The sequence below is a fragment of the Podarcis liolepis genome (genome assembly GCF_965112155.1).
Source record: "Podarcis liolepis genome assembly, chromosome: 5".
Lineage (NCBI taxonomy): Eukaryota > Metazoa > Chordata > Lepidosauria > Squamata > Lacertidae > Podarcis > Podarcis liolepis.
The window spans coordinates 48,558,411-48,565,126 of NC_139556.1; positions in this window are offsets into that span (position 1 = coordinate 48,558,411).

A 6,716-nucleotide genomic window follows, 5' to 3' on the forward strand; every position below is an offset into this window, starting at 1 on the left:
GCTAGAAAAAAGCACTTTTGGGGAGGCATGGTTCACATAAATTGCAGACCCAGATGATGGCATCCTAGATTTGTGCTGCATCGTGATAGAAGTATGTTGGTTCAATCACTCCACAAACAGCTGGGAGAGAGCCCTGCTGAAGGCTTAGAAAGACATTGCCACCAATGGGCCAATGGATAAGGCAGCTTCTTATATTTTCCCCGTTTGCTAAGATCATTAATGTCATGTGTCATCAGGTCCTCAAAGATAGCCACTGGCCCCAAAATCACCCACTGGGTTTTATAGCTGAATGGCAATTTTAACTTGGGTCTCTTTCTAGTCAAAGCACTACATTAGGGGTAACTGTCATGGTGCCTTCTGAATGTTGCTGGACAGGCTACAACCGCCATTAGCCCCAGCATGTTGGCTCTCTGATTGGCAGTTTTAAAACACATGGTTTAATGACAATAACAAAATTAACTTGGTCAATGCACTTAACCTGTTACTTACTGCTAGTTGCACTGACTACTTTGCAGTGTGGTATCTTTCCTTTGCATCACTACAGGATAATTAAAAAAAAAAAAAAAGAATAACAACTTCAGATTTTGGGTTTCTCTAATCCTAACTGAGAAATAGAATGAATCAATATGCTTTCCAAAGTTATGCTAAAAGAGGTTTACTTTTGAAATGTGACACTCTTGAGAGACCAGTAGAATAATTTTAGAAAGTACTCTATGCACATTGATGTCTTTGTAGGAAATATACATTTGAGAATAAATTGATAAAATAATTGGATTTCATGCACAGAAATACAGATTTTGAGATAGTGAAGGTGCTCCCTCACTACTGATTTCTACAGAGAAGTCAGGTTTTCTTTGTTCGGTAGTCCTGAAGAGCTTGTAGTGCTTATTTACATATGAAAAGAGAAGTTTATAAAAGAGCTTTCCTCTTTTAAATTATTAACTATTAGATGGACTAAAATCTGCCACCATTATCATCCTATAGATTGACACAAACGGCATATGGATCATTTTGAAGCTGAGGGTTAGTTTCTTTTTAAAGAGAGAATTGTTTTAGTTTTTGCAGGAAATTAATCAGGGGAATGGGCTTTGTAGTGCTTGGAGCACATCTAATCTGTCCTTTGTTCAAATTTGCCTTGCTCCAATTCCTAGCAATTGTAGACAACATCGCCTTTTGTTGGCGAGCCACTTGTTACATGCATAATTAGAGACCTCAGTAGCTGTGTTTAAAGAAAAACTGTTTTCCAATGTAATGTGTGATCTTGATAATAGTATTTTCATCAAAGGTAGCAATTACATTCATTAAGCCAGGACTGGCATGGCAGCAAGGAAATTAAGTGGAAGGTGAATAAAAAGCTCTCCCATTTCTTTCTTCCTTTTTTCTTTCTGTCTTTCTTTAAAAAAACACACAAAAAAACCTCTCTTTATAAGTTGAAATGCACCATGTTGAGCTGTTACTGCAAAATACATACTGAATATGGCAAAAAATAATAATAAAGTCCCCTTAACCTTTCTGAATAATGATCCTGCAGATATCTCAGGGACATCTACTATAGCCGCACTTTTCAAATGAAAGGGCTTGAGTCTACATTAATTTCTTATGCAAGTTTTAAACGAGCTCAACATACGATGCAGGTCTTTAAAGGCTCCAGGGCTCAGTAGGATTAATTCACTGTTCTTTTCACACATAAATTAATTGTTTTGTGTTCTCAAAAACCGCAAACAGCACATAAATCAACCAGTTTAGAAGACAGGCAAGGCTTTCATTATCTGTTCAGAAATTATTATGGGGTACCTTTTAAAAGGAGAGAGGAGGGGGAAACCAGAAGCACTGCAAAATTAGGCCTTAGTCTGTATTAATTAACTCTATCCTGAATATGAAGCAATAGCCCTGAGAAATTGAGCTCTGGAAAGGAAATGTTCTAGAACACTGATGGAAGACTGGACTCGGATAAACATGGAAGACTTGATGCTTCCTTTCCTCCCCAAAGGTAACTCAGGGTGTGGGGCCACATGGCTGCCCCCCAGCATATAGACAGAAATGGGCACAATATACACAGATTGGAAGAGGATTAAAGGATACTTACTTGGTGGCTAACTCCATAAACATGTTTAATCGAGCTGAGCACCATTAAAAAAACAAACAAACAAAAAAATAGCGAGGGGGAGATTTCAAGCAGTGAAGTGGTAGGAGAGGGTTTTCATTTTTTGTTTTACTTGTCCTTCAGCCATTTCTCTGCTCCAAATTGCCTTGTAGACACATCGTTCTCCCCTGTGAGTTTCAAAGCACGCATTGACCATCGGTGTGGATCCTGCAGCCTTCCAGATGTCGTTGCATTCAAGCGCCCATCAACACTAGCCAGCAAGGCCTGGAGTGATGGGAATTGGAGTCTAGTGACATCTGGAGGGCAATAGTTTCCCCCATAGACCTGTGGTTTGAACTTTGCAGTGGTGTTGGAGATGTTACAACAGTTCCTAACTTTGTTGTGTGTTGAAAGGATGCCATGGGTTACAAGGGCTTTGCTCGGTCAAGCCTATGTAGACCTATGCAGCAAGATAGTTGTCAGAGGGGAGCATCTGATGAAGCTGCTTCTTCACGGGACACAGTTCTCTTGAATGCAACTTGACAGCACATTAGGCGTTTGATAGCCAGTCTCTCTTCTCCAGGGACACCTGAAAATGGCATACCCTCCAAGTGTCCCAATATTCCAGGGACAGTCCCAGAATTATGAAAGCCACCCTGGCTTCTAATTTGGTCCTGGAATGTCCCTATTTCCCCTGCCAGTGCTGCTGCCACTGAACTTGGGGTGGAGGATGAAGAGAAGAAGAAGAGTTTGGATTTGATATCCCCCTTTATCACTATCCGAAGGAGTCTCAAAGCGGCTAACATTCTCCGTTCCCTTCCTCCCCCACAACAAACACTCTGTGAGGTGAGTGGGGCTGAGAGACTTCAAAGAAGTGTGACTGGCCCAAGGTCACCCAGCAGCTGCATGTGGAAGAGCGGAGACGCGAACCCAGTTCACCAGATTACGAGTCTACCGCTCTTAACCACTACACAACACTGGCTCTGAATGATGATGATGAAGGATGAGCCGGCACTTGTCCTGAGCAGCAACAGTGAGAGCATCCTGTTGCCTCTCCATGGCTGCTGTTGCTGGTTTCCTCCTTTGGGCAGCTTGTAGGTGAGGAGAAGCTGCCACAGCCAAGGCCCAGCCCCACATGATGGGGCAGGCAGATGGCAGGGCCACCCTGAGAATAAAGAGGGAGCTGAGTGCAAAGAATCTTTTATTTTTTTTTAAATACTTTTTATGTCCACGTCTAATCTTTCCCCCTTCTTATTGAAATGTATTTTTCTTTTTGTAAATCTAACAAAGAACAAAATAAAATAGGAATTAAGGGCTTTTCTCAGGACAGTGGAAGGAGTGTGTCCTCTTGGTATTATGGTGGCAGCATTCGGTAGTGGCGCCCGCCCTGTGGAACGCCCTCCCACCAGATGTCAAAGAGGAAAATAACTACCAACTTTTAGAAGACATCTAAAGGCAGCCCTGTTTAGGGAAGCTTTTAATGTTTAATAGGTTATTGTGTTTTAGTGTTTTGTTGGAAGCCGCCCAGAGTGGCTGGGGGGACCCAGCCAGATGGGTGGGGTATAAATAATAAATTATTATTATTATTACTATTATTCGCCCTTCTTCTGATAGGAAATGCTTGGAGGGGAGGGAATAGGGAGGGTCGAGGAGAGTCAGTTGTGGGGGAGTGAGAAATGTCCCTCTTTTCATCTGAGGAATATTGGAGGGTATGGAAAGATAGTTCAGGGTAGGTGGGCTGGAGTTTCAAGGAGAGTCATAGGAGCCAGGTGAGGGGGCCCCTGGGTGCTCCAACCCCCCCCCCCAATATTCTCCATGAAGGGGCCGAGCACCCACATTTTTTTGAGTCAGGGCCACACGTCATGGGGGCTGGCACATGCGACATCAACACGCCTGCTGACATGCGCACCTGACACTGCAGGGTGTGCTGACATCACGCACACATGCTGATGTCAGATGCATATGTGCATGTGGTGTGTGTGGCCCCAGGCACCCACGGTCCCAGGGCCAAGCCGGTGGGCCTGAAAAGGGTTCTCAGCCAAACTACCTTCTGATCCCACAACAGTACCCTTGAGTTCTGTTTTGATGTCCAAATGCAGGCAGCTGTTAAAGTGGGAGTCTATCACTGAAGTTCTGCATAGCTCTTTAGGTAAGTGCTATATTCCCCATTGAGGGACGCGGGTGGCGCTGTGGGTAAAAGCCTCAGCGCCTAGGGCTTGCTGATCGAAAGGTCGGCGGTTCGAATCCCCGCGGCGGGGTGCGCTCCCGTTGCTCGGTCCCAGCGCCTGCCAACCTAGCAGTTCGAAAGCACCCCCGGGTGCAAGTAGATAAATAGGGACTGCTTTCTAGCGGGAAGGTAAACGGCGTTCCGTGTGCGGCTCTGGCTCGCCAGAGCAGCGATGTCACGCTGGCCACGTGACCCGGAAGTGTCTCTGGACAGCGCTGGCCCCCGGCCTCTTGAGTGAGATGGGCGCACAACCCTAGAGTCTGTCAAGACTGGCCCGTACGGGCAGGGGTACCTTTACCTTTATATTCCCCATTAGAATACCCCCCCCCTTACAAAGGCAAACACGGACAGTGCATCACAGTCCCAGCCATAGCAATATCTGGCCCTCTCCAAATGTGAATTGTGTTTGCTTTATTATTTTTGTTTTATTCCTACAGTAGTGCTTTAGTGCAAAAATGAAATTATTTTTTTAAAAAGAAAGAAAGCGAACAATAGGTGGGAAATGAATAAATAAATAAATAAATAAATAAATAAATAGGGAAAGGACCATTTATAGGGCATGCAATGATACAGCTGCAAGATAAATCAAGTTAAAATGCTACTAAGTCACCTGTTTGGCAGGAAAGTATTGAATCTAGCTCTGTATCAAAAGATTTTTGTATATTTTAACCTTTTTTTAAAGTCTTCATGGATTAAAAAAACAAGTAACGGTAGCAGTACAGTCAGGAAATGTAGGTGAGCCCATCATCAGTTGTGTTCTGAATCACTCTTTTGTTCTAGCTGATGTTAAAGAGGTGGGATAAAAATATATAAATGACCCATATCTGGTTTGACTGTAGGATGGCTCTAGTTCTATTCGTGGGACACTCTGCTGCAAGGAGAGAAGTGATTTCCATCCTTTCTATGCGTGGCACCTTCCTAAAAAGAGAATTGGAGGATCTTCTGAAACAAAAAGGGAAGTGATGTGGGGGAGTGTTTGTGTGCATATAAAAACTGGTGAAAATTACCTTCTCTCCTTTTTCCACTGAAAGCTTCTACTGGATTGGAGTTCTTTTCAAGGTGTGTCTACATGCAACCCTATATATTGAATAGTTAGTCAAAAGTCTTCTGTATTTTCAGGGGTCACCCTATTCTCCAAGAGCTAGCAAAATGAAATGTATTTAATGTATTTAAATGAGGTTTATTCTGCTCCTGACAAGTGAATTTGCATCTTCCTTCCTTCCCTACTTCCTTAAAATTTGACCTCCAGGAGTGAGATGTGGGGACCACAATCCATCCAACCTGCCTGTTGTCTGCTCTTTTATTGTATTTTCCATTTATTAACAAACCACATTTTTTAAGAGATGGCTATTCAGTTAACAGGATTTGTTACCAATTAGAGCAGATAAGCCCACATCTACTGTTAAATCAACTAGTCATGAATTAACCTTATAGGAGTAATTGATACAGAAGACTTTGCTTCTGGGTGAAAGCAAGTTGGACCAGATGGCCTTCAGGAAATTTGTAAGTTTATGCAATTGCCTAGTGAGATACGAGGTTCTAGCTTAGTGGTCTGTTGAGCACATGCTTTGCACGCAGATATAATCATTGGCACCTGCAGGTAGGGCTGGGAGGGAAAGGAAGTACTGAGATAGACAGAGTAATGGACCAACTCAGTTTAAACCAGCTTCCTATGTGAGAGATGGAGGTGGGGAGCACACTTCGTCTCTCCCCTTCCCAACCCTGGAAGGAAAAAAAACCAGCTGCATTTTGGTCCTAATGAAAAACTGAAGCCTAACAGTAAGAAGAGGCATAATGAATGAACACTTCACTACATAAAAAGTCAACTTGCTCTGGTGCCAAAGAGGACTTACTGTTAACCTTAAAAAAAGGGAAAGGAATACATTTAATTATTTCTACACTGGCAGGCTTTCTTGGCATACTTTTCCACATCTTTCTCCCTCCAGTATCTTTGATGTGACAATGATTTAGGCATTTTTTTATTTAAAAAAATTGGCCTGTATGGAAGAGCTCCTATGCCCTCTACTGTATAGATTTGGATATGTTCAGCCTGTTTTCTGGTAGATGGATGTCCCTCTAGCGGCTGGCTTAAGAGGGGGGAAAGGTAAGCAATCACACTCGAAACTAGAAAGTCAAGATTGACTCCAGTACATCATTCATGCTTATGCAATACCTTTTACAAACCATCCCATGAGGGGAAAACGTGTGAATGCTACATTCAAATAGGCTGCTGATGCAATTTGCCTCCCCTGCCCCATAAATAGACAACTTTAGGATCAGAGATGAGGAAAATGTCTGCATCTGAAAATATTTATTCCACGTAAGTTGCTAGAGGCAATTTGCCACCCAATTTTGAAACCAACGTAGAACCAACTTAACAAGTCCAAAATGACAAAACTGCCAAAA